At 40.9% G+C, this 25,569-nt stretch overlaps 1 protein-coding gene across 1 annotated transcript in view; it reads left to right on the forward strand.

Moving 5' to 3' along the window:
* The first annotated feature begins 4,450 nt into the window (after positions 1 to 4,450).
* SLC16A7 (solute carrier family 16 member 7) overlaps positions 4,451 to 25,569 on the forward strand; it is a 197,992-nt gene continuing 176,873 nt past the window's right edge. The window contains exon 1 of the mRNA XM_040233114.1: positions 4,451 to 4,649. The gene's annotated coding sequence lies outside the window, so the exon portion shown is untranslated. The remainder of the gene's footprint in view (positions 4,650 to 25,569) is intronic.

The following is a 25,569-nucleotide window of genomic DNA, read 5'->3' on the forward strand; positions in this document are numbered from 1 at the left end:
TAAGCTCAGTGTTTCATTGAGTCATTATGCCTTATGATTTATAATTGTATTAAATAATATCTTCCATTGGTCAGAATAGGCTTGACTCTGTTCTCATGACACGTAAGTCCTGAAATCTCAATGGCTGAACACAATAACGGTTTCTTGCTCACACAGAGTCCAGTGCAAGTCAAGCAGCCTTTCTTTATCATTAGTGACTCCATGTTGTAGTGAAACATGTCTATCTGAAACATGAGGCTATTTGAGCAGAGAAAGGCAGGGATGAAGGAGAATTACTGGTTCTTAATACTCTTTAGCCAGAAATGATGTAAGCTGCTTTCTTTCATACTCTGTTAGATGTAATCACATGATCCCAGTAGAACTGTAAGAGAAACCAGGTAATGTAGTAACATGCAGATCATGGATACTATTAGTGCCAAGAGCCTCTAGCACATGTCTGTTCCAAAAACAGTCACACTATCATCCTTTTCCTCCATTGGGCAAATATTATTGATTACCTTCTCTCTGCAGGAATTTGTGCTGGATGTTAAAAGATTACAGAGAGGAATAAAACGTCATCACTACTCTCCAGCAGCCTAAAAGACAGCTAGACAGAAAAAAATTACAATATGGCCAACTGTGAGGCAGAAAAAAACTGTCCCAAATAGAGGCATATACCATGTTCCATGGGAAAGAGCACAGAGGAAGATGGGAATTCATTTTTAGCAAAAGAATCCTTGAAATGCTACAGAGGTGATGACTTACATGCTGGGCCTTGAAGGGGAAAAAAAAAAAGGACTTAGACAAGTTTGATATAGAAAAGAGGGTAGGGAATGAGAAAAGACAGAAAAATTGGAGAAGACAACAGCATGACAGAGGAATGAAGGGGCATAGAATCTGGAATATGAGGTTGTGGGTGTGTAATATAAGTTTGGGCTTTATTAGTTTGCATGTTGTGTATATGTTTGTTCGTTCTAGGAATATTTAGTCTATCGCTATCCCTTGTTTCTCCTATTGTTATTTCACCTACGAATAGAAATCAAGGCATAAATTTTACCAAAAATATTTTAAGTTCTGATCATATGATTTTGATTTCCCCCTAAGTTGTACTTTTTTCTTAATTTCTGAAGAATATTGAGATTGCAAGTCATAGGAGAAATTAACTGGATTTATTCCCACCTAATACTCATGCCTGGAAAATCTCATGGACGGAGGAGCCTGGTAGGCTGCAGTCCATGGGGTTGCTGAGAGTTGGACACGACTCAGTGACTTCACTTTCACTTTTCACTTTCATGCATTGGAGAAGGAAATGGCAACCCATTCCAGTGTTCTTGCCTGGAGAATCCCAGGGACGGGGGAGCCTGGGGGGCTGCCGTCTATGGGGTCACACAGAGTCGGACACGACTGAAGCGACTTAGCAGCAGCAGCAGCAGTACTCTTCACAGATTCCTTTCTAAGCCAACCAAATATTTACATAGCAGGCCTAGCCATAGCAACAAGGCAATTTAGAAATGAACACCCACATACTAACACTGGGGCATTAGATAAATTGGATCCAGGGTTTTAATTGTTGGAAAAACAAGACTTAAAAAGAAAATTTGCTACAGTTTTGATACAGTGCTATGAGTAATGATGGTTAATAGTTTGTAAATGGGTTAAATAGGCCAAGAATATGAGGCCATGAAAAGTACAGGGTGAAAAAGAAATATAGGACAATAAAAGAAAAATCAGAGAGAAGGAAAAGGGTGAATAGGATCTTTCTTTTTTCTTCTCTTCTTTGAAGTAAAATAAAAACTATGAATGAACTAGAAAAATGTCAGTAGTGAACACTCAAGAAAATGACCTTGAAGTGTGTATCTTAATGTTTCTTTTTAAAATTTAACATTCTTCTTTGTGAAAATGAAGTGTACGTTCCAATCATTATCTAATGTCTATTATATCTTATCCAAGTGTCAGTTTGCAGATTTTTGTTTGTTTGAAATTAAAGTTCTTTCTTGAATTTCTGCCATAGTTATTTAGTTTCTAAACTACCCTTCTGTGTGCAATACTGTCTTCCCAACTTTTTGATGTTACTAATAACGTTATTTGGAGAAGGCAATGGCACCCCACTCCAGTACTCTTGCCTAGAAAATCCCATGGATGGAGGAGCCTGGTAGGCTGCAGTCCATGGGGTCGCGAAGAGTCGGACAGGACTGAGCGACTTCACTTTGACTTTTCACTTTCATGCATTGGAGAAGGAAATGGCAACCCACTCCAGTATTCTTGCCTAGAGAATCCCAGGGAAGGGGGAGCCTGGTGGGCTGCCGTCTATGGGGTCGCACAGAGTTGGACACGACTGAAACGACTTAGCAGCAGCAGCAATAACGTTATTAATTCATCTTATATTATCTTCCATCAACTTCACATATATCATCTCACCTAAATCTTCCAATAGCAATAAAAAGTTGATTTTGTTACTATTTTGTAATAGTAATAAACTATTAGCAGAAAGTAAAATTCCAGCCTACAGACTAGCTGTGATAGAAGCAAGGCAATGTGAATTTAGCCAACTACTTAGTTTCCACTTGTAAAATGTGAATAATCTGCCAGCTACAAATTGGCACTTGCCATCTATTGCTACAGGATTAAATCATGAGCTGCTGCAGCTGCTGACCTTCAACACCCCCTTAAAGGAGTTTGGAATGGAGATCAGGAATGAGACGCTCTGTGCTCTGGAAAAAACTGGCAGAAAAGGCCTTTAGATAGTTAGATATTTTTCAGGAGAAGGTTTTACATGTCTGATTCTTACATCTTCTCATATCTAGAAAAGAATTAAAACCCTTCATGGTGACCTCTACTCCTCAGTGATTAGCAGCAACCTTCTACAAAAACATGTGCTTGTTTGCATGTAACCCCACCTCCACCAAAGTCACATAAATACCGACCTTCACCCTGGCTCTTGAGGGCTGTTTCTCAGAGCTATCTGAAATGCTGGCTTCCAGGCTATAGACCTCATTTGGCCTCAAATTAAACAACTCACAGCTCCTATGTGGTGTATTTTTTTCAGGCAACAAATCTAATAGTGTTATTGTATTAATTGGGATAATTCATGTAAGTACCTAGAACAGTGTCTGACAGTGATAAACATTTAATAAATAAGTAATTATTATAATTAATACCATAACATCATTTTGATTCTTCATCCCTTGGGCTTCAAAATTGCAATTATTTCAATTAAATTATCTTGGCGGTTTAGAAATGATTTAATTCTAGAACAAACAAAAGCTTCTAGTAAGTTACATTTTTTACCTAAGATGAATGCAACATTTTTATATCTTTCATTTTTTTGCGGGGGGAGCAGGAAAGGGGGAGGGTCAGTAATTGATAGAAAAACTGGAAAATGATTTCTCAAATCCAAGACCCTGATTATTCTTCCAGATTCTTTCTTTTTCTTTAAGTAGTACTTCAACCTTAAAAATATTAGAGAAAGCCAATGTAAATGTTCATTTCCAGCACTTCCTTTTTCCAACTTCCCCCAAAACATGCCTAGACAGGGGGAGGAAATAAAGGTATAAGAAATCAAACAAAGACTGATTTTACCATTATCCCTAGCAGTGTGAGTGTGAGCGAGAGCGTGTGTGTGTGTGTGTGTGTGTGTGTGTAGCAAATAACTAAGTCCTATTTTGAGGAGTTAAATAATTTGAAGGACTTCCCTATCCGTCCAGTGATTAAGACTTCTGCTTCCACTGCACGGGGGGCGTGGTTCCGTCCGTGAGGGAACTAAGACCCCAACAGCCCATGTGGCCAATAAATAAATACATATAATTTGAGAAACTAAAACGAAATCATTTACAAATGACTTTCTCTCACTTCTTTCACATTTCCAAGTCCTTCTGTGCTACTCCTCCACCCTCGGGGTAAAACTTATTTTTCCCTTAGAGTGGGTGGGTGGGTGGATGAACCGAATCTGCATCACTGCAGGGCCCCCTCTTCTTGTGCCCCCCAAAAGATTTCAGTTGAAGAATGGCCCAACACTTTAACTGCGAGCTCACAAGGAGACTCAGAATTCTGTCTCCGTGCCTTGGGCCAGGTTCTCTTTTTGTACGGCTTTCCCTGCCTATAGGTTGCCCTACTGCCCAGCGTACCTACACAAAGGTACCACACACCGGCTCCTAGGCTGTGCGCCAAGTACTTCGAGTAAAGCACGTCCCAACCATTGTGGAACAACTGTTCGACCAGACTTGTGGCTTTCTCTCAGGGTCGAAAGTAAAGTCTGCAGTGCAGCGCTCCGAGCCATCGAGTGTCTTTGACAGTCGCCTGGAGCATGCTCAGTCGGCTTGGAGTCACTGGGCTGCAGCCGGCGCCCACCCGCGGCCGCGGGTTCCCGCAAAGCCCCGGGGGATCGCCGCCGCCCTCCCCGGCCCCCTCCCCGACACGGAGCCCTCGCCCTCCTCCTCCCCGTGCCCTCCCCGTCCCTCCCCCGGTGTCGCGGCGCGCGCTCCTCGGCATCCACTAGGGTGCTCAGCTGCCGCGCCTCCCCTCCCGCCGCCTCCTCCTCCACCTCCGGCGGCCGGCGAGGACTCGTCCAGGGACATAAATAAATAAATAATTCCATTCACCCTCTGATAGCGAGGCGAACTGGCGGCGGACGGACCGCTGCAGCGCCCACCCAGTGCCGGAGCCCAGGTCAAGTAAGTGACACCCCGGGAGGAAACGAGGACTAGGAGGAGGAGGGGACGCTGGCGGAGAGGAAGGCGAGCGCGCGTCTGTCACCCGAGCTGCCCGGGGAACGGCACGCGCGTGTGAAAATAATGGCCAGTCTGTGACACACGCGCCAAAACCAAGTTTGCCCGCGAGCCCTTATATAGACAAAAAGCCCCAGAGCGGCCGCCGGAGAGCTCGCGTCACCGAAGCGCGCGGATTGCAACGCGGGACCTGCGGGGGCGCAGTCGGGCGCGGGTTCCGGGCGCGCGCGCGTCGGGGAGGGGAGTCCCGAGGGGTCCCGCGCGGGGAGTGCTCCGCGCCGGCGCGCGCTTCCGGCCTGCGGGTGCCCGCACCCGGAGCTCCGGCCCCGAGGCTCCCCCGGCGCCGTGTGGCGCCCTCCCCGCCCCCGCCTCCTTTCTTGGACCTATGAGTTTCCCTGGCAGGTTCCCACCTGGCGCTTCTCCGCAGCATCTCGCCCCGAGCTCGCCAGCACACCTGGTGGGCCGGGACTGAGAAGCCGGGTATTGGGCGGGAGTCGGGGTGGGGGTGAGCGTGTATAGGGAGGTTCTTCTTTTAGCAGGTGGTCGCACTCAGAGAGGCTGGGAAGAAGCGACGATATACCGGGGTCGGGGTCGGGGTAAGAGTTTTTTATGTTTTGGGTCCCAGGTAGCGTGGCGGGGGCGAGGCAGAAGGGGTGTAAGGGAGAGACACACCCGGGGACAGAAAAGGAACATGACTTAACGCGGGCGGAGGAGGGCCTGCGCCTCCCGGCTGTTTTTCCTGGCAGAGCTGTGGCGCCACGCTGGGGGTGCCAGGCCCAGCCAGGTAGCGAGGAGGCTAGTGAGGCGGCTCACGTGTGAACTGCCTCCTCTTTCGGGCGGATGCTGCTTGGGCGGCTACTGTTTCCACCCCCATTTTTCTCCCTAACTTCCGCGAAATTGCAGACTGGTCTTGGCAGGGCGGGGTGGGGGTGGGGTGGGGGGGATTGTGACCAAGGCCACTTTCCTCGTAGGGCTGAGGAGGGAAATTTGTGATCTACGTCAGGGATGTTGAAATTAGACACGCAACACACGCAGGAGAGGAAACGTGCGGTTTACTCTACAAGTACCTCTGGTAGTAGTAAAGCTAGTCTGTCGTATCTTCTTTCTCGGGTCTGTTAAAGGGCACAGCAGGGGAGTAAAATCGGGAGCAGTGATGAGGGTGGTGCGGAAAAGCGTGGGCGGAAGGAAACAGCACAAAATGCCCTTTCCTGGCACCCAGTGCTTTATGGTAAATCCAAACTGGGAACTCAGGAGGGTGCAGACTTTCAACGGACCCTTGGCTTGACTGTGCTGTGTCATTAGAATCTCAAGTACTAAGTGCATTTTTGGGGAACTTGGCTGAAAAGTTAGAGCTGGGTTCTGGCAGCAGAGACTGATGAAGGGTTGAATGAGGTGACCCTTTCATGGCCCTGGTGAGGCAATCTTAGCCCCACTCTCTGCTTCTGAGCACATTGCGTTTAAAGCAATCTAAGTCAGCCGGCAACCGAATGATCTCAGTAAAAGGGAAAGATTACTTAGGCAACTCAGTGTGTTGTGTAACAACTCATAAAGTCAGAAATTAGTTTTTTTTTTTTTTTTTTTTTGCAAAATTCACATCAGCAGTTTGCAGTTACGTACTCCCTTCCCCTTTGGTTGTTTCAATAATGGTAAGTGAACGAACAAATTAGTGTCCCTTGCTATAAATGTTTATTTGTAGACGTGCATTTAGTCTTTTATAATATTTAGCTGATATTTTTGGCCTTGAGCCCTCCTGAAGGGAAAAAGAGCAAAGAAACTTTAAGAAATATACTTTATGGAGAGTTATATTCTTGGGTCATGGATCAGAAGTAAAAGAAGTCTCCTGCGATTGCTTTTCATTATATATTCATTTATCAAACTTTTGTTTTTGAGACATTCACATGGAAAAAGGTGATTAACTTTAGAGTTAGACCTGGATTTCAAGCTCACTTCTTCACTTTTGTAAGACTAAGTAATTATTCAACAATCTTATCCTTAGTTTTTCTTACTCATACAATGTAATTAGTGGTATCTACCCTGAAGTGCTATTGTGAGGAATAAAGTGTACTGAAAACAGCTGAAAAATAAACTAGCTAAGGTGGTCCAGTGATAAAGAATCCGCCTTCCAATACAGGGGACACAGATTTGATCCCTGGTCCGGGAAGATCCCATATACCTCAGGGCACTGAGTCTGTGCACCACAGCTGTTGAGCCCATGTGCCACAACCACTGAAGCCCACTTGACCTAGAGCCCCTGCTGCTCAACAAGAGAAGCCACTGCAATGAGGAGCCTGAACACCACACTGAAGAGCAGCGCCTGCTCCGGGCAACTACAGAGAGCACCAAAGACCCAGCGCTGCCAAAAGTAAACTAGATAAAAATATATTTTGACAAAAATAAAGTAGCTATTTTTGAAACCCTAAAATCACTCCAGACACTGCACTGTGGTTACAAAGATAAAAATAAGGTTGGAATTCTGCTCTCAAAAATAAACAAAAAACAAAAACATCTAGTCATCTGGGCTGATCTTTCTGCCCTCTTTGCTGTTTGTTTCCTTCTCAATGGAAGCAGCATGTTTCTCAAGGAATTTGAAAGGATGTAGCAGTTTTAAGAAATGTAAGATGTGCTAAGAGGCATATTTGAGTAGGGCACCTTGCTTCAGAAACCTGTGTGTTCAGCTCCATCCATTTGCCCATTGACCCTGTATAAACAAGTAACAGGATTTTCTGTTGTTATGAAGGCAGGACATCCCTTCCCTGAAGAATGTCTTTGCTAATGGATTTCTTTCTTTTCTTTCTTTCTTTATTTTAAGAGATTGAGCAGCAAGTTTTTTCTGCACGTTGGACAGACTAATCCCCTCACCCTGAGAAGCCCAAGAGTATAGTCACTCTAACATTTTCTCTATAATGCTCACCATGTTCTGGGCACTGTCTGTTAACTCCTTTATCACTTTAACAATCCTAAGAGGAGGATCTATCGATACTCACATTTACAGAAGAGGTGCAGAGAGTTAAGAAAGTGACCCAGAGTGCACAGCTAGCAAGCGGCTGAGTGGGGGAGAGCCCCGGGTAGGCTGTCTGACTTTAATCACTGGGTAGTATGGGTTCTGCTGCATGAAGCTGATTGAGGGCGGGGACGTCGACTGTCGTGTTCTTCCTTCCTCGTGCAGTGCCTGGCAGTGCAGTGCCTGGCAGGTGATAGATAGTCTTGAACAACTGATTATAGAAAAAAATGAAGCAAGGAGGGAGGGAGAAACAAAGGAAGAGTGAGCAGCCTTTCTTGCCTACAACTCTCAGTCTGGCAGGGAATTCCTCCTGGAACTCTGCCCTGGGGGCAGGATAGTTGAGGCTCTTTTTATGATTCCTTTGTTACTTATACTGTGTGAGCACAAGCATAGAGATAACTCAGTGTGTGGTCTCTGATGAAGCCTCCATAATATTGTAAAGCAGTTATCCTCCAATAAAAAATAAATGTAAAAAATCCAAATCTTTCATATTTGCATTTACTCTTGTTTTAAAAGATGCAGGGACTTCCCTGGTGATCCAGTGGCTAAGACTCTGCACTCCCAACGCAGGGGTCTGGGTTCCATCCCTGATCAGGGAACCAGATCCCACATGCCAGCCAAGTAAATAAATGTTTTATTTAAAAAAATACATGGTAGCTAGTGTCAGGTATTAAATATTTGGCCTTAAGAATAATATGTTTTTATAAGGTTCACTGGCTTATTCTTCTTAACAGATTTTTGGGAACCCTTTGAAAAGCAAAGTTTCTCAGTAGATGGCATGATAGTGCTGAATTGCAAAATAAACCTTGGAATGAACTCTCATTGAGAGGTCATCATTGTTGACTTTCTCAAAACTATTTGGATCAAAGTATGTAGGAAATGTGTTGAGAAACAACGGCAAACACTAAATCTCTGTGAGTAATAGAACTTTCTTTTAAAAACTTACAGAGAAAGCTTCATTTTCTCAATAGGCCCCTGAAATGGTGAATACAGGGTCCTAATCTACCTACGTGGAAGATTCACTTGTTTTTATTAACCTTTGTTGAAATCCCAGACAAGTTCATGAAAATGTTACAAGGCATTTGGGTAACAACTACAAGATGCTGGTGTAAAGATATTTTTGTTAAAAGTTATGCGCAGTTAAGATAGCCCCACAAGAAAATGACATACTATCGGGTTTAGTAGGGCTTCCCTGGTGGCTCAGTGGTTAAGTGGTAAAGACTCCGTCTGCCAGTGCAGGAGATGCGGGTTCATTCCCTAGGTTGGCGGGATCCCCTGGAGAAAGAAATGGCAACCCACTCCGGTATTCTTGCCTGGGAAATCCCATAGACAGAGGAGCCTGGTGGGCTACAGACCATGGATTTGCAAAAGAGTCAGACACGACTTAGCAACTAAACAACAACAATAATTTGGTTTAGTTATCTGAACTGCTGATTAATTTTTGGTCATGTTTGGAATTAAAACATGGCATTTAATTAAAAAAAAATTAAAAATTTCAATGACAGTATCTAGTATGAATGGTAACACAGAGAAATATTTGTTTAGATAAGTAAAGGTCTGTATAAAATACTGGTATTTTTAAAAAGTGTTTACATTAAACGTTGGCTGTTTCATACCTAATAACACAATGACATAGAATATTATTAATCATCTACACTCCTAAACAGTTTCTGATTAGAGCTAATGTATTGAAGAGTTATAAATTATAAGAAGCTGCTCTACTAAGTAATTTATTTGAAGACCTATTTCTTTTGGAACTAGATTAGACATGAATAAACAGTAAAACCAAAAAGGCATGCATTCGCTTGAGAAGTTTCTAAGGGATGAACTAATTAATAATATTTGCCTGTCTTTGATTCTCTAAAATGTCAGAAACTGAAGTTCTGTCAGTTTTTCTCAAATATACCAAAGGTACATTCAGTGATGGGCTTCCCTTGTAGCTCAGTTGGTAAAGAATCTGCCTGTAAGGCAAGAGACCCAGTTTTATTACTGGGTTGGGAAGATCCCCTGGAGAAGGAAATGGCAACCCACTCCAGTATTCTTGCCTGGAGAATGCCCTGGACAGAGGAGCCTGGCAGGCTACAGTTTATGGTGTTGCAAACAGTCAGACACAAGTAAGCGACTAAACCACCACTACCACAACATTCAGTGATAAACAGTGTTTCTCGACAGGTGACAGTGTTGGCATTTGGGCAGGGCTCTTTTGCATGGTGTAGGAACGCCGCTTTTATTGCAGGACACTTAGTGTCTGTGACCCCTGCCCCCATATGCTGATAGTTTCCCCGTAGTCATAATTACCAAAAGTGTCCCCTGACATTGAATACACTTTTTGGAAGAAAGATACTATATGTGATTGAAAATTACTGGCCTGTAAAATCAAATTGAAAATGTTTAAGGAAATTATCTTTGACATCGGTCTATCTTCCAATAAGAAATGCTTTTGTGTTTTCTTCAAAGGATAAAAAGAGTGAGTTCTTCCTTGTAAGATATACTAAGCATTAACATTTTATAATCGGGTTATAACTGACCTCTGAGGCTCTAAATCTTCACTGACTTCACACTCTCCACAGCCTTTGGCAATGTTGGCACCTGCTGCCTCTTAAACTCTTCTCTGGATTTCTAGGTGCTCTTTGTGCTTCTCCTACTTCTCTGATTGCTCACTAGTGGCTCCCTCTTTGACTTTCCTTTCATTGCATAGCTCAGCTGGTAAAGAATCTGCCTGCAATGCAGGAGACAACCCCCGGTTCGATTCTTGGATTGGGAAGACCCCCTGGAGAAGGGATAGGCTCCTCACTCCACTATTCTTGGGCCTCCCTTGTGGCTCAGATGATAAAGAACGCTCCTGCAATGCAGGAGAGCTGGATTTGATTTCTGGGTCAGGAAAATCCCTTGGAGAAGGGAATGGATACCCACTTCAATTTTCTTGCCTGGAGAATTCCATGGACAGAGGAGCCTGGTGGGCTCAAAGGGTCAGACATGATTGAGCGACTTGCAGTTTCACCTACTCATTCAAATATGTATCCCTCAACTTCTGTTTTGAATTCTTCTCTTGTCTAAATTTGATCCATTGGCAAAGCTTGTCCTCTCTTGGACTGTGCTTTGACCTCAGTAGGAGTAACACTCAAGCCATTATCTTCAACCCTGACCTTCACATAGCTGTGGCCAGAACTTTCCAAATGCCTGCTGGACAGCTCCCCTCTTCTGTGCTGCTGACACCGCCAACACCCTTCTGAACACTCTTCTTCCCTTCTGTTGGCTCTGTTTCTTTTATTGGTGTTAGTATTCTAATCTAGAATGAGACTCTCAAGCCCCCCACCCCCTTCCCCAGCCTTGAATTTTACAGTCAGTTGCTAAGACATTCAAAATATTTCTTTCATCAGTGTCCTCTTTTTTGATGCTGCCGGAGTCCAGGCACTTTTGACATACTACTTAGACTCACATCCTACTCTCTTAGCTGATCTCCTTGCTAATAGTTTCCCACTGTACTAGTTAATTCTGTACGTGCCTCCAGATACTCGCACTGAAATACACCTCCCTTTCCTATATGTTAGTAACACTTTGTGACTCCCATTACCTAGGTCTGAGGACCAACATTTCAATCTCTGTATTTCCGAAAATCTTTTCTAGGCTCATCTCCGACTGCCACCATCCTCAGGTCAAACTAAACTGTCCCTTGTGCCTCATTTATTTTCATTCGGTTTCCTGCCTGCACATTTTTGGCCATGCTGTTCTTTCATCTTAAGATGCTCTAACCTGCTGTTTCCATGTCAAGCTTCAGCCTTCAAAGCTGGGTGTAAACACCACATTCAAATTTTCTCTGAGGCCTCTGGATAGGTTCAAGAAGCTTTTTTAAGATTTCAGTATGTGTATTGCAAACTCCAGGGGACAGTAGAGGACAGATAAGCCTGGCATGCTGCAGTCCATGGGGTCAGAAAGAGTCAGACACGACTTAACCACTGAACAACAACAAATGTGTACTCAGGCAGCCTGTTCTTTTAAAGGCAGTTCCAGTTGTGACTGCATTCTTCTCTCTTCTACCAAGGGTCCTTATCCTTAGCTTTCTGGCGCCACACAAAATAAATCTTTTTCTGGGTTGACTGACAGCCTGTACATTTGTGGTGACACCTGACGTGTCTTATGTTTTCTCTATGAATGTAACATATTCACTTTTCTATCTCTTCTTTATGTGACCTGGTTAAGCTTGTTTTTAGGGCCGCTATGTTTCTGGAAGCATTCAAGTTTAGGAAAGTCCGTTTATCTACAGAATAGTTGAAGGATGAAAATGGTTGTTTATGAATATAAATGTTTGATCACTTGCTCATGATCCCACTGGCCATCAGTGTCATCTTTATTCAGATGAAATTAGAAGGTGGGAAACAAAGGCATATAGAGAGATCTGCCTTTGGAAGGACCCCCTGTTACCTCAGAACTGAACATTTTCTTTCTGTGACCCATTATGCTGAGCATAATGAATGAATACATGAATAAACACTGAAAGGGAAGAAAGAAGAAAGCTCATTTTAAATTTTGTTTACAACTAGAAATTAGCCCCTCAGTAAAATTATTTGTCTTTGCAGATTAATGCCATAAGAGGTAAAGAACCTAACATGCTGTGTGTGTGTATGTGTGTGTGTGTATAATAAGTGAATTTAGAGACCAAAGATGTGGCTTTTACATAGAGCTATAGAGATTACTTTGAGTAAAAATAGCTTGCCTTTATCCAGGACTTCTACATGCCAGGCATCACTTACATATTCATCTTACACATTTTTGACTAATTTAATCCTCCAAGCCTTATGAGAAAACATCATTATGACCCTTATTTTACAGCTAAGGGAATTAGGGCCAGAGGTTAAGTATCTTGCCCAAGATTGTACATCTTGTCAGTGGAGGGATCTGGTCCTGAATCTATTAACCACAATGTACCTTCTCAATATTAGTATTTTAAAATATGCAGTTCTGCACTGGCTTTTAAGACATTCTAGAGGAAGGAAGTTTGAGAAATGTTAAAAAAAAAAAAAGACTAGTCAAGGATGATGGGACTTGATCTGTTAAAACACAGAGTTGGAAGAATGATAAGACTTCCTTACTTTTTAAAGGAAATATCTGGAACCAAACAAAAAGGCTTCAAGAAAATAATGACCACTTATCACTTGTGAACTCAGGGAGGCTGGGGAGCCATTAGGGGCTGAATAAACACTAATTCCAGGATTCGATCCCTTTAACACAGGTAGCAAGATGATGGGGGGTGGGTACGTGTGCATAGGGTGGCAGGACTCCTGTGGATACACCAGGCTGTGGGCAGCGGTGGATGCATGAACAGAGGGGCGTCTGGAGAATTCTCATGGATATGTACATGTCACATCTGCTGTGAAATGGGATTTAGAATAAAGCCTCTGACATATTTCAAGCCAGAGAATGTAATCCTTTAATAACAACTATTTATTCATCCACTGTGCTCCAGACACCATTTTAGATGTTAGAGATGGCTGTGAATAAAACAGTAAGATCCTTTTAGTCTTGAGTCACACAAATAAAGGAACCTATTTTCAAAGCAAGTTAAAGCAATTTATGTCTTTCCATCAGCTTTGTGTAGAGCTCCAGTGTTGTGTTCACTCTAGTCTGCCTTATTCTGTGGGTCTCTCTTTTCTCTTTCCCTTTTTTCTCCATCACTGTGTCACATGTTGGATCAGAGTCTTTGTGGATAGACAGATAGACATTGGTGGAATTTTGATTTACCCACATCTCAGCTGTTTAACCAAAATCAAGCTATATAAACCTTCAGAGACTCAGTTGCCTCATTTTTAAAAAATGGAAACAATAAAGCCTATATCACAGGATTGCTGCTAGAGAGTAACTAAATAATGCAGGTAACATAAGTGGTAATCACAATTATTTTTCTTTAATCTCTACTAATATTTTTGGTGCATTTTGAGGCAGAGCCTCTTTATTCTTGAAAAAGCCTCTTCTGTGCAGTTATTTATGAATTATAATATTATTTTCACGGCCTGATCCAAGTAGGAAATTCAAACAACAACAACTGATTGACTTTAGTCCAAGGGACTCTCAGGAGTCTTCTCCAACACCACAGTTCAAAAGCATCAATTTTTTGGCGCTCAGCTTTCTTCACAGTCCAACTCTCACATCCATATATGACCACTGGAAAAACCATAGCCTTGACTAGTCAGACCTTTGTTGGCAAAGTAATGTCTCTGCTTTTCAATATGCTATCTAGATTGGTAATAACTTTCCTTCCAAGGAGTAAATGTCTTTTAATTTCATGTCTGCAATCACCATCTGCAGTGATTTTGGAGCCCCCTAAAATAAAGCCTGATACTGTTTTCACTGTTTCCCCATCTATTTGCCATGAAATGATGGGACCAGATGCCATCATCTTAGTTTTCTGAATGTTGAGCTTTAGGCCAACTTTTTCACTCTCCTCTTTCACTTTCATCAAGAGGCTCTTTAGTTCCTCTTCACTTTCTGCCATAAGGGTGGTATCATCTGCATATCTGAGGTTATTGATATTTTTCCCAGCAATCTTGATTCCAGCTTGTGCTTCTTCCAGCCCAGCATTTCTCATGATGTACTCTGCATATAAGTTAAATAAGCAGGGTGACAATATATAGCCTTGACATACTCCTTTTCCTATTTGGAACCAGTCTGTTGTTCCACGTCCAGTTCTAACTGTTGCTTCCTGACTTGCATATAGGTTTCTCAAGAGGCAGGTCAGGTGGTCTGGTATTCCCATCTCTTGAATTTTCCACAGTTTATTGTGATCCACACAGTCAAAGGCTTTGACAGAATCAATAAAGCAGAAATAGATGTTTTTCTGGAACTCTCTTGCTTTTTCGATGATCCAGTGGATGTTGCCAATTTGATCTGTGGTTTCTCTGCCTTTTCTAAAACCAGCTTGAATCTGGAAGTTCACGGTTCACGTATTGCTGAAGCCTGGCTTGGAGAATTTTGAACATTAGTTTACTAGCATGTGAAATGAGTGCAATTGTGCGGTAGGAGCATTCTTTTGCATTGCCTTTCTTTGGGATTGGAATGAACACTGACTTTTCCAGTCCTGTGGCCACTGCTGAGTTTTCCAAACTTGCTGGCATATTGAGTGCAGCACTTTCACAGCATCATCTTTCAGAATTTGAAATAGCTCCCCTGGGATTCCATCACCTCCACTAGCTTTGTTCATAGTGATGCTTTCTAAGGCCCACTTGACTTCATATTCCAGGATGTCTGGCTGTGCGTGAGTGATCACACCATCGTGATTATCTGGGTCATGAAGATCTTTTTTGTATAGTTCTTCTGTGTATTCTTGCCGTCTCTTCTTAATATCTTCTGCTTCTGTTAGGTCCATACCATTTCTGTCCTTGAGCCCATCTTTGCATGAAATGTTCCCTTGGTATCTCTAATTTTCTTGAAGAGATCTCTAGTCTTTCCCATTCTGTTGTTTTCCTCTATTTCTTTGCATTGATGGCTGAGGAAGGCTTTCTTTTCTCTCCTTGCTATTCTTTGGAACTCTGCATTCAGATGCTTATATCTTTCCTTCTTTGCTTTTCGCTTCTCTTCTTTTCACAGCTATTTGTAAGGCCTCCTCAGACAGCCATTTTGCTTTTTTGCATTTCTTTTCCATGGAGATGGTCTTGATCCTTGTCTCCTGTACAATGTCAGGAACCTCAGTCCATAGTTCATCAGACACTCTGTCTTTCAGATCTAGTCCCTTAAATCTATTTCTCACTTCCACTGTATAATCATAAGGGATTTGATTTAGGTCATACCTGAATGGTCTAGTGGTTTTCCCTACTTTCTTCAATTTAAGTCTGAACTTGGTTTTAAGGAGTTCATGATCTGAACCGCAGTCAGCTCCCAGTCTTGTTTTTGTTGACTGTATAGAGCTTCTCCACCTTTGGCTGCAAAGAATATAATCTATCTGATTTCAGTGTTGATCATCTGGTGATGTCCATGTGTAGAGTCTTCTCTTGTGTTGTTGGAAGAGGGTGTTTACTATGACCAGTGCGTTCTCTTGGCAAAACACATACTGGAAGACAATTCAACATTGATATTGATGATGCAAAAATATTTAAGTGCTGAGTTTTTCACATACACACAAAATTAGTAACATCAACTGGGATTATATCCCAAAGGAGTTTTAAGATGGAAATTCCTGACTTTCCACTTAGAAGTAGTAGCACATATAAACACATTTAAAGACTGTGGCAAAGGGAAAAGCAATAGCGATTATGCTATCACGATTTAGAGATGTTTGTTCATACTAAGATACAAACCTATGTCAACATAACTATTGTTGTGCTTTTTTTAAAGCAACATTTAAGTGCTTCCTATGTGTCTGATCTTTTAAAAATAGAATTTCTATTCTTCATTATTACCAAGTAAGACATATGCAGGTAGAATAAAGACTCAGCAAGATGAGGTTGCCCATTAGAGAACTCCAAAGGTCAATGTCTCAGTAGATGTTTCAGTGCAGGCTGCTAATGGCAAGTAGATCTTGTTCTCATATGTTAAGTCAATTTAAATCAGTAAATAACTGAGCATTGCTCCATGAAATAATCTGCATAAAGACTCGAAAAGATTATGTCTAAGTCATTTTTTCTGATCTCCCTAAGGAGACTAATTTCAGACACATTCTCTTCGTGGGGAGTTACAGGAACAATCAAGTAGGACTGAGTGTCAAAATGATAGAGCAGTGATTTTCTACAACATTGGTTAACCAAGTATAAATAATCCTTGAGCTGCATCTGGCCTCCTTCCTGTTTATATAAATAAAAAGTTTTTTTCTGGAATATAGTCACACCCATTTGTTTCTGTGTTTTCTGTGGCAGATTGCCTGCTGCAGATTGAGTTCAATAGTTGTGATTAAATTTTCAGTTTAGAGAAAAATATCCTTCAGTTTAGAGAAAAATCTTTCCGTTTAGAGAAAAGTATTTGTTGACTCCTGCTCTAGGATTCCAGAAGGAGACTTTGCTATGTAATGGAGTGATCAAAGAAAGCTTCAATGAAAGAAGTGGGAACGTTTTAGAGCTGAGAGATGAATAGTCTAAGTAAAATGAGGTCCATAGCTCTTAACTCTGCCTCTTAAGATTCAGTTACTTGTAATGTCCTCCTTTTTCTGTAGTGCCCCTTCCTAGTACCATATGAATTCCAGGTATTTATTGTCTGGCATCTTCAATGTAGCAATAAAATGCTTGAATGTGTTTTCCTAAAGCTATGGCCTCTTTCACGGAGAAGACGATGGCACCCCACTCCAGTCCTCTTGCCTGGAAAATCCCATGGACGGAGGAGCCTGGTGGGCTGCCGTCCATGGGGTCGTGAAGAGTTGGACACGACTGAGTGACTTCACTTTCACTTTTCACTTTCATGCATTGGAGAAGGAAATGGCAACCCACTCCAGTGTTCTTGCCTGGAGAATCCCAGGGACAGTGGAGCCTGGTGGGCTGCTGTCTATGGGGTCGCACAGAGTCAGACACGACTGAAGCGACTCAGCAGCATGGCCTCTTTCAGAAGAAAAACAATCAGTGTACCAGTTTCTTTTTCTGAACTTAAAAAGTGGCAGATACTGCAGGAATATTTGCATTATCACTAATAGATATGACAGCATAATAAGTAGATAGGAAAAGGTGAACAATTCAAAAGAAACCTCAGGGGATATAAGACAATGTAAGCCCATCCCCCATGGACCATATTAGCATCTCTCTGGAGAGTCATCTGGCCACTGTGCCCTGGGGAGAACATTAATTACACACAGCAATGGCCTACTACTGGAGGATTTAGTAATGTCAGATCTCAAGCTCATCTAAAAATTGTTTCCTTTTTTTATTGTTAATTTTCTTAGTAATGTGGTAATTTAAAGAAAAAACACTTCAATGAGGAAGCATGCAAAATTTATTGTTTTAAATTTATTTTTACCAATAACAGTTTTATTACTCTATTACCCTTTGTGGGCCCATTATCTACATTTGTTTTCAACAATTTCAAAAAAGGCTGTATACACTTATATAGCTGTATTACCAATTAAAAAATCTCATTCTAAATGCTTAGAAACCTAATTATTACTGTTCATTGGGATACTTCAGTATCAATGATCAAAATTAATATGCATATTTGATCTGTAACTTTCATTTAAGAGTAAATGTTCCCTCCAACTTTTTTAGGATATCAGTTCAGTTCAGTTCAGTCACTCAGTGGTGTCCGACTCTTTGCGACCCCATGAATTGCAGCACACCAGGCCTCCCTGTCCATCACCGTCTCCCGGAGTTCACTCAAACTCACATCCATCAAGTTAGTGATGCCATCCAGCCATCTCATCCTCTGTTGTCCCCTTCTCCTCCTGCCCCCAATCCCTCCCAGCATCAGAGTCTTTTCCAATGAGTCAGCTCTTCACATGAGGTAGCCAAAGTACTGGAGTTTCAGCTTTAGCATCATTCCTTCCAAAGAACACCCAGGGCTGATCTCCTTTAGAATGGACTGGTTGGATGTAATCAGTTTTAAATCAGGCTTCTCCAGTGGCTCTACAATAAAGAATCTGCTTGCTAATGAAGGAGACAGAGGAGACACAGTTTCGATCCCAGGGTTGGGAAGATCCCCTGGAGAAGAATGGCAACCCACTCCAGTATTCTTGCCTGGGAAATCCCATGGACAGAGGAGCCTGGCGGGAATAGTCCATAGGGTCACAGCACTATTTTAAATTATTTCACATTTTATTAAACATCTTGTTTTACTAGTTTTTGTCTTAAAGCGGTACTACTAATGTCTCCTCAGCTATACAGTGAGATACTGAGTTGTGGTCTATAAAATCTCAATTGAAAGATGTAATTTTTTGGTCTTCTCTTGGCATTCAAATGATTTACATACTTAAATTTTTGGAATTTGAAAAGAAAAAAGACACATATTCAGAGATATAGCTGCAGGGGCTTATATATATCACCTTGCGTAATCCAGAAAGTCATTATCTGGCAACATCAACAGCCTTGTTACCTGGGTATCCTGTATCGTTTTCACTAATTTAGGAAGAAATGAAGCGTCTGATGTGGCAGGTGGGTTAGCTCTATTTCCAAAATCCATATTTTCCCCTCTGTTCCATGTAGTTGTCCCAGGTAGAAGCAGACTCCTCCCTCTCTGCACACACATTTTATAGAAAAGGGAAATTGTGGGGAAGGTAATAGAGAAACACTTAGAATTCTGTCCTTCTTGAATGTGCTGCTTTTTTAAGAGTCCTGCTTTTAAATATGAAAATCACACCTGTAAGTCTTTCACACAAAACAAACCAAAAATTAAGAGGACAAGAGAAATGTTGGCAAAATTGTATTTTGTCTCTCTTCCGTATTGTCTTAGTCCATTTGGGTTGTTGTGACAAAATATCATAGACTGGGTAGCTTATTTTCAACACATTTATTTCTCAGGGTTCTAGAAGCTGGAAGTCAGAGATCAGGGTGCCAGTGTGGTTGGGTGAGGGTCTGCTTCTGGGTTTCAGACTTTCAGTTGTTTCCTGGCACTGTGGAAGGAATTCTGGAGCCCTGTGAGGTCTGTATCTGTGTGCTAAGAGGCTTCAGTCATGTCCAGCTCTTTGCAACTCCATGGACGGTAGCCCGCCAGGCTCCTCTGTCCATGTTATTCTCCAGGCAAGAATACTGGAGTGGGTTGCTGTGCCCTCCTCCAGGAGATCTTCCAGGGATTGAACCTGCTTTCCTTATGTCTCCTGCAGGTGGGTTCTTTACCACTAGTGCCACCTGCAAAGCCCTGTGAGGATATATATCAGAGTACTAATTCCATTTATGAGGGTTCCATCCTCACGACCTAACCACCTCACAAAGGCCCTACCTCCTGAAATGATCGCATTGGGCATAAAATTTGATGATGAGTTTGGGGGGCCACAAGCATTCAGACCGTAGCATGTATGAATAATCCTTCTTTCAAAAATGTCAGCTCCGTGAACTGTGCATGTTGGGATGGATGCTAGTACCAAGAAATTGAGTAGATATGGATAACACTATTTAATTAAGGCTGTGTTTAAATAAATTGGGATCTGAATATTGTTCTAACCTTTTTTTTGAGTATTTGATTATGCTTTTTAAAATAGGTACATTCAGTTCCAATTATACCTTAATAAGAAAAACTATTCATGTCACATTAAAAAAAAATCTTAGTAATAATTGGTTCATTTAAGTACCATAACTTCATTAGACTTGAAATTCATTGCAAGAATTCATCTTATACAGAGTCCATTTCAAAAAGACTTAGGAAGTTTCCCACTATAAGCAATTTAGCTCTTTACATAGCCTTGTTATAGGAACAGGAGCATTCAACTGTAGCATGTTGAAGATGGTGCTGTAATGAAATTCCATCATCATTGTTTTAAAATGTATTTCTTTCATAGAAGAACAACTTCAAAATACATAATTGAGGTACTACATGTTTTAAAATGTGAGACAGTTGAATTGAATGCTATGTCTTGTTTATCCACTTACACACAATGTGAATGGGACTTTTCTTTGCCATTGACAATAGAATATAATTTGTGCATTGCAATTTAGATGTCCCTTCCTTGACCCACAAAAGATATCCAATCAAGGAAGGCTGGGAAAATTATAAGGCATTATTACCACCTACTTAGGACTTTCCTGCTGGTTCAGACAGTAAAGAATCCTCCTGCAATGCAGGAGACCTGGGTTCGGTCCCTGGGTTAGGACGTTCCCCTGGAGGAGGGCCCTGAAACCCACTCCAGTATTCTAGACTGAAGAATCCCTATGGACAGAGGAGCCTGGCAAGCTACTCTTGCCAGATGGGGTCACAAAGAGTCAGACAGAATTGAGCAACTAAGCACATATACATACCACCTACTGAATAGTATTTTTTAGCACAGAGTTGATGCGGAAAAAAGGAAATGCTCCCTTGTTAATGGAGCACTTGTATGAATAGTCTAGGGGCCTCCCGGGTGGCACAGTGGTAAAGAATCTGCCTGCCTTTGTAGGAGATGCGGGAGACACAGGAGACGCAGGTTCCATCCCTGGGTCAGGAAGATCCTCTGGACTAGGAAATGGTAACCCACTCCAGTATTCCTGCCTGGAAAATTCCATGGGCAGGGGAGCCTGGTTGGCTATCATCCTTGGAGTCAAAAGAGTTGGCCACAGCTGAGAGACTGAGAACACACACACACAGATTCAAGTTGAAAACATATAGGATTATGATCAATAATCCTATTAAGGAGTATCAATTAATTCTGAAAACAAAAATGATATCCCCAAATAATGTATTGGGTTGAGAAAACTTTCTACAAGGGCTGTTTTGATTCCTGAAATGGACCATCCATCTTTTGTAATCAAGTAAGTAATGATAGCAAAGAAAGTGGTTCTGATATGTTCTTTATGTTATTAAAAGGCATCAGGATAATATAAGGTAATTGAAGTGCCATGATATTTTAAAATTGAAGTATAGTTGACTTACAGTATTGTTAGTTTCAGCTATATAGCAAAGTGATTTAGTTTTATATGTATATATGTATACATATATGTATATGTATATATATACTTTGTCAGATTTTTTTCTATTATAGGTTATTACAACATATTAAATAGAGTTCCCTGTGCTGTACAGTAGGTCCTTGTTGTTTATCTTTTTTATATATAGTAGTGTATATTTATGAATCTCAAACTCATAATTAAACCCCCCTTTTTCCTTTGGTAATCATAAATTTATTTTCTATGTATGTAAGTCTGTTTTTGTTTGTAGGTTCCTTTGTATAACTTTTTAAGGTTCCACATATAAGTGATATCATGTATTTGTCTTTCTCTTACTTCACTTAGTATGATAATCTCTAGGCTCACGTTTTAACTTTATTTCAATAGAGAATCGAAGTTTCTTTAAAAAAAATGTGTGTATTATTTGCCTATGCAGACATCCCCTTTATACATTCCTGGGAATTCTCTCAAATTCCTAGAAATCTGAAAATAAAAACACATATAACTCGTGATTGTTTTAATTTTACAGCTTGATTTTTGTTTCCAATATACTAGTGATCGCTACTAAAAACTTATTTTCCTTCACTTGACACTGACTTTTACCTTTTTCTTCTTTTTTCTCATTTTCTTGCAGGAGTAGTTTCCTGATAGGATTGCAAATGGGTATGTGGAGAGAAGTGTGTGCCAAGATTGGCAGGCATTCAGATGCTGCATTTGTTGCCTCTCTGAAACTAGTCCACCATGTAGTCACACAGTTGTGCCAATAGTAATAATACCAGCAAAGTGACCAGGCATTTGTATCTTTGGTGACTGTTCCAGTTCTCATAGTGTTATGGATGCTGTGGCCATTACTCCAGAAATCCATCTTTGGCATGTTGCTGAACGAGTAGTGTCCTAAGCAACATGAAGACATTTATGCTCCTGGCATTTATGTTATATATGGCATTTATATATATATACATTTATGCTCAGCATGTGGAATCTTCCCAGACCAGGGATTGAACTCATGTCCCCTGTGTTGGCAGGCAGATTATTACTCACTACTCCACCAGGGAAGTCGTCATTCATCATTATTAATGTACTCATAAAACACCACTTGGCTTTGGACAAATTATAGTCCAAATTACAGTCTGTTTGGGTAATGCCTAAGTTCAGAATTTTCCAAACTTGATTATAGATGCCATTTTTGAAAAGAATTTCACTTAATGGAGTACCACTGAGGAAACAGTGCCTGGAGGAAAAACCTCTGTGTTTAAACAAAATAGAATTTTGAAAATATTATTTATAAAGTCTGACATGTGCTTGAAGAGTAACTGAATTTGGATTTCCATAGTTCAAACATGTGATATATTCTAAGGTATTTTGCAATGCATAACAAAGTAGGTAGCCACTGTCTCTTTCCATAATAAAATTCAAAACATCAGGGTCATATGGATTACTAAAATTTTTATGTTGATATAATCATAATAAAAGCAAAATGATGTGGGGAGTCAATTTTTGAGACCCGTGGTCTGGCCTAATCTACTCAAAATATTATAAATATAACGTCATTATTAGAGAACTAAATGAACACATCTCATGTGAGGTCATTATGGTTATTTTATTATTCATAGACTAACTTTGATTTCCTAAACATTGAAGTTTTTAATCATTAGGAAAACATTTATTTTACTGACATTTTGTCCTCTTATTTATATGAATTGCCACATTATACATAGAGGCATTCTAAAATTTTGAACTCCTTCGATAAAACTTCTTAATTACTAAACTATAGCTTTATTTTACTATTGTTAACTGACTGACCACATTTTATGTAATTGTGTGGGTTTTATGTGTTTTTCTTTTTTTTTTTGGTGGGAGGCAAAGACCTTTACTGTGTATTGCAAAAATATTAAGAAAAAAATATTGGAACCATTCCCTGACATCTGTAACCCAAAATTATCTTTCCTTTTACAGCTGTATAGCATTTATAGCTTGTGGCCATATCACTAAGTTGTATAATTATCAATACAGTTTATCTGCTTATCTGCTATACTTCATAGATTTCCTTAAACAGGCAACTCAGCATCCCTAGATCATTTTTCTCACCATATTCTAAAGCTTTATTGTTTATACCTCATACTCAAACATTTGTTAAACCACATGGCTGACCAATATAGATTTCTGTGTCATTAAAGATTTAAAAATATAGATGCTTAGTATTTTTTTGCTAGTTGTGTTGCCAAATAAGCTCATTCCACACTTTCTAGCATGATTGAGACCAATGAAATTAAAAATATAGTTGTACTCAGTAATGCAGCTAATACACAATGGGATATTACTCAGCTATAAAAGGAATGCATTTGAGTTGGTTCTAATGAGGTGGACGAACCTAGAGCCTATTGTACAAAGTGAAGTAAGTCAGAAAGGGAAAGACAGATATTATGTATTAACACTTATATATATGGAATCTAGAAAGATGGTACTGATGAACCTATCTACAGGTCAGCAGTGGAGATGCAGACATAGAGAACAGACTTTTGAACACAGCTGGGGAAAGAGAAGCTGGGATGATTTCAGAGAATAGCATTGACACATATGCATTACCATACGTAAAGCAGATAGCCAGTGGACATTTGCTTTATGACACAGGGAACCCAAAGCCAGTGCTCTGTGACCACCAAGAGAGGTGGAATTGGGAGGGAGATGGGAGGGAGATTTTAGAGGGAGGGGACATTGTATACCTATGGCTGATTCATTTTGGTGTATGGCAGAAACCATCACAGTATTGTAAAATAATTATCCTCCAATTAAAAATTAAAAAAAAAAAATAAGGAGGCTAAAAGATGAGTAAAAGTCACCTGCATTCAAGGCCCAGAACAAATTTCCTAAATGTTGACTAATGTTTCGAAGTCTACTAATCAGCACACTAGACTTTCCTTCCACATTTCCCGTAACCTTCAAGGCAATGAAAATAAAGATCATGCAAAAGCTAATTCTTTTAAAGTAGAATGTTTCCCTCCAAGTCCAAAATGCATGGAAGTTAACAGTACTAATTGTTCAGCAATGACACTTATTGTGTGTGATCTCTAATAACATGTGCATATTAAGGTCAAGAACTTCTAAAGAGAAAAGGTTATGTCTTTCGACCATTGACATTGTCATTCCCCATCTTCCTACCTACAATTCACTTTTTCCTTGGTTTGGTGGGAATCGCCTATCTATCATTAAATTTTGGTGCAAAAAGTGATGTCTTTGACTTAGAAATACTGTTTTACTTGGATATTGGCTGTGTTTTCTATGCAGAATTTTTTTCCAATATAATTTTGTGATTTATATATTTGTTTTACCTGTACCTATATATTCCCATTTACAACACCTGATTATAAAGAAAATTTTCTGGGAAATTTTATTTTATAATTTTTTTTAACTTGTCAGCTACCCTAAAATATTTTATGTGTTGCTGCTGCTGCTGCTGCTAAGTCACTTCAGTCGTGCCCGACTGTGCGATCCCATAGATGGCAGCCCACTAGGCTCCTCTGTCCCTGGGATTTTCCAGGCAAGAGTACTGGAGTGGAGGTGATTTTACATGTTCAGTTCAGTCGCTCAGTCATGTCCGACTCTTTGCGACCCCGTGAATCGCAGCACGCCAGGCCTCCCTGTCCATCAACAACTTCTGGAGTTCACTCAGACTCATGTCCATCGAGTCAGTGATGCCATCCAGCCATCTCATCCTTTGTCATCCCCTTCTCCTCCTGCCCCCAATCCCTCCCAGCATCAGAGTCTTTTCCAATGAGTCAACTCTTCGAATGAGGTGGCCAAAGTACTGGAGTTTCAGCTTTAGCATCATTCCTTCCAAAGAAATCCCAGGGCTGATCTCCTTCAGAATGGACTGGTTGTATCTAAATGAACATTTAAAGTCTATGAGTGACTTCTTATACTTGAAGATTTTACCAGATACTTTCTCTTGAAGTGGACATTTAGTCTTTACCTAATCTGATGTGTGAGGTAAACCCTCTTCCTTTTTAGATTAGTAGGATTTTAATGAAGGCAAATTTAAATTGTGGGCTTCCCAGGTGACTCTGGTAAAGAATCCCCCTGTCAATGCGGGAGACACAAGAGACATGGGTTCGATCTCTGGGTTGAGAAGATCCTCTGGAGGAGGAAATGGCAACCTCTCCAGTATTCTTGCCTGGAGAATCCCACAGACAGGGGAGCCTGAGTTGGGCATGACTAAGTGACTGAGCACACACAAATTTATATTGCAGACTTTTATTGAAGACTTGCAATTTTATAGTCTGTGTAAATTGAATCATGCACTCAAACTTAGAGGTTATTTAAACCCAATATTTCACCCCATGTGTTAATCCTACTAAATCTGTTAAAAGTGATTATGTAGCTTCCATTGATA

The sequence above is a fragment of the Oryx dammah genome, unplaced genomic scaffold, assembly GCF_014754425.2.
Source record: "Oryx dammah isolate SB20612 unplaced genomic scaffold, SCBI_Odam_1.1 HiC_scaffold_29, whole genome shotgun sequence".
Classification (NCBI taxonomy): Eukaryota; Metazoa; Chordata; class Mammalia; order Artiodactyla; family Bovidae; genus Oryx; species Oryx dammah.